Here is a 3,922-nt window from a genome sequence, read left to right as displayed (position 1 = left end):
GTGTGAAAGAGGACTAGAACATTTCATTAAGCATTTAATTACAGTAAGTCTGTTTACACTAAACCAGTGGTTCTTAACCTGGGTTCAATCGAACTCTTGGGGTTCGGCGGAGGTCAAGACACGCCCGACTCATCGTGTAAATAAAAACTTCTCCCTTTCGGCGTAGTACGGATACGGCAACAGCAGAAGTAATTGTGAGTTTATGCACAGTGTTGGTTTTGTTCTTTGAAGATGGTGATGTTCATGCACGCTTCATTTTGTGCACCAGTAAAAAAACATGGTTACACTTTAGTATGGGGAACATATTCACCATTAATTCTCATAGTCGTCATTGTCACCGACGTCCCACTGGGTGTGAATTGTTCCTTGCCCTTATGTGGGCCTACCGAGGATGTCGTGGTGGTTTGTGCAGTCCTTTGAGACACTAGTGATTTAGGGCTATATAAGTAAACATTGATTGATTGATTGATTGAAGCCATGAAGGTGAGAAAGACACATTTAGTTGGAGATGTTTCCCATCACAAGTCCACCTGTCACCATTATTGATCCATGTCACCATGACAACGCTTGACGTCTGCATGCAAAGTAGTCATGAAGGTTTCCTCTTCATGCTTTGTCACTCCACTTGTGCTTTTTTGCTCTCCACAGACAACTTGAGCGTCGCCCTCGCTGCCACGGCGGCGGTCCTCGCTGTGGCGGCCATCATCATCATCATCATCATCATGGTCATGGTCAGGCGTCACAGAAACAGACAAGGTGAGGGACTCCAATGTCCTCTGTCTTCTTCTTCTCGGTGCACTCGGTCCAGGCCGTGAGTTGATGCTTTCATCCGGGCTGCAAAGGTGCGGCCATCTTTTAGTTGCCTTCCAGCCAAACACTCAAAGATCCACAGAGACAGAGCGCACACTCTCACGTAGAAACACGGCGTGACGTGAGGGGAAAAGTCCACTTCACCTTGTTTCTCTTTCATTTCAGCCCAGTACGATCCAGCTGGTAAGTAAAACATCTTTTCTTTGAGCCGCAAGAAACAAAGCCGTGGTGAAGCGTCACTCACATGGAGGTCTGATGTGGACCTTTGTTACAAGTTTAGCCGGAAAAGCCCAACTGGAGCTGACTCCTTCACAATAAAAGTCCCTCCTGTGAGCACACGCAATACAAAGTCTGGCATATCTCACTTTTGACAGGAGTCCTCATGATGAGGATCAGCCAAATGAGACATCAAGTGTGCTGACTCGTCATGTTTCCAAGTCACACCTCAAAGATCTGATGTGAGTGACGAGGCACCTTCTGGATGTTCTTCCTTCACCGTTTGCGTTTGTCCCGCAGCTCGCCACGGCGGCGTGGAGCTCGACGAGAACGTGCAGGCGGCTGAAGGCTGAGTAAGCTCACATGGACTGTCTGCACCTCCAAATGTTCTTGTGTGAAGATGATGTTCAACTTGGATTCACCTGCTTCTGTCGGGAATGTGCTGAGTGGTCTTCTTCCTCCAGGATGCTTTGTGCACTGGAACACAGGGAGATGTCTCCATCGCTGAGGGACGTCATCACACTCGGAGATGAGATGGAGATGTGCTTTGTTCTTCGTCCGACTGCTCCTCACGCTATTCCATGTATTCTTCTTTGGCCGTTAAAAGACTTTCAAGATCAAACGTTGGTGGCTGTAAAATCGCACGTTTCATGGCCTTGACGTCATGACGAGGATTTCTTCTTTTCTTTCAATGGCCGCTGCTTATGATCAATATCACATTGTGTCACATCTCTGTCAATAAATCCGTTTTTTCTCCACTCGCCTCGCACTGCTTTCTTGGGGACCAGGAAGAGTCTCAGTCATAAAAATGGTAGAAGTAGGTCATTTTTGTTTGTTTTTACTTTTTCATTCAACACTTAAATCCCTTGATCAATTTCAGGTTTATCCGTCCTTATCAGTCTTTTTTTTTTCATAATTTACGCCATTTTTGTCAAAACCTTGTTTTGTTATGGCAAAAGCACAAAATAATAATTTTCACTCAACGTAATTGCAATCTCCATCCATCCATCCATCCTAAATGTGTCAATAATTCATAACATCATCGATTTTAATTCATTATTTTTTTTGAGCAATGACAATTAAAACTTGTCCCACTGAAATGATTAGGATCCAAACGGGCCCCACTCATAAAAATAAGTCAAATATCATTTTTCTTACTTTCAACACTTAAGTCCCTCGATAAACTTCAGATCCATCCCTCGTTTCTGTGACGACCTGTCACGTCAGGTGTCACGCGGTCTGTTTGCGTTTGTGTTTATCTCCTAGTCAGCGCTCTTATTTTGGTCCCACTTCCTGTTTGTCTCCCTGAGCCCTTTTCCCTCCTCACCTGTCGCTGATTGGCAGCCTGGCCACACCTGGTCATGGGGTGAGGGTGATGGGTCAAATGCAGAGGAAAATCTCACCACACCTAGTGTGTGTGTGACAATCATTGGTACTTTTACTTTAATCAACTGGCTTCTATTTATGCCTGCCTCGCCCTCCAGTCAGGGCTCAAGGATTGTTTTGTGAAACGTTACTTTGGTTTTTCTGTATGCTGCTTATGCTTCTGTGCACTTCCCTGCTGCACCTCCTTGTGCTCCCTGTGGGAATTAAAAGACTCTCAGCCGCACGTCGTCCTCCTGTCTCCTGCATCTTGGGGTCACAACTAGAGCAGCCATGCAAGTACGTGACAGCTTCTTCATTTCTGTTTTTTTTTTTTTTTTGCCCTATTAGTCAAAAACCCTTTTTTTTGTAGGATAAACACAAAATATCCTATAAAAATACTCTTAAGTCAAATTTTGTAAGTGACGTAATTGGAGCCATGACTAGTTTAAATAATTTGTAACAACATTGAGTTTGATTCATTATTATTTTTGAGCAATGACAGCTTTAAAGAGAAAACAACCTGCATGGCAGCTTTATTAGACTCAACAATGCAACTTTTCTTTGTTGCATTTAACATGTTTTCACCTCTTTTATTCCACTATTTAGGTTTTTTTATACACTATCTGTAGAATGTGTCGTGTATGAGCTTATATGGGACATAATGTATAATATTTCTAATTGCCTTTTTCTTTTTCATGCTTTTTTAATCTGAGTCTTTCAAGCAAAATCGTTCCAAAAATCAGCAAACCCGCCTTTCTTCTTCCTCCGTCAAAAGTAGGTGAATCCACAAATATAAATAACTACAGACCGATTTCCAAATTGGGTTAATGTTGAATGTCCAATCCAAGATGGCCGACAGGACTGTCTTTTGTTTGTCTGCTTGTCAAAGTGGTCTGAATTTCTATGTGTTTTAGTCTCTTTTTTTAGCCGATTTAAGTAAATTGCACTAGTTTTAAGCGTAACAATTGATGAATGAAGGCTTACTTCCAAAAAGTGGTATTTCTGACTGCTTTTGTCGGATTTGGAAATCTGGAGGCCTCTGACCTGCAGAAGCCGGGGGATGTTTTGCTAGCTGAAATTTTGGCCTTCCATCTGCCACAGTCTGGATCTATACTAGTCTCAGCTTGGCCTTCCACTACCTACAGTCTGAGTCGACTGGCTTCATCTTGGCCTTCCGTCTTCCACGGCCTGGATCCATCTTAGCCTCAGACTGACTAAAGCTGGGCCTCTGCTAGCCTTAGCTTGGTCTTCCAACTCTTGTAGCTCGGACATCTGAACTTTGATTATTGGACCTGGGTAGGTAGTAAAACAATTTAACAATGACTTTGACAAAAGCTCTCTATTTAATATTAATGCTTTTTCCTGGACTTGTTTTCTGCAATTGTAGTGGGGTACCTGACCAGGTGCTCCACCAACCTTTAACTCTACCAAACGCAATAACAATCACCTGGTCCTTTGAAACTACAGCATTTACACAAAGGTTATTGATATCCACATGTGGGTCAGTGCTAAATAATTCTAACCAGCTTCA

This window comes from Nerophis ophidion, linkage group LG04, assembly GCF_033978795.1.
Source record: "Nerophis ophidion isolate RoL-2023_Sa linkage group LG04, RoL_Noph_v1.0, whole genome shotgun sequence".
NCBI lineage: Eukaryota > Metazoa > Chordata > Actinopteri > Syngnathiformes > Syngnathidae > Nerophis > Nerophis ophidion.
This window is presented reverse-complemented; position numbering follows the sequence as displayed.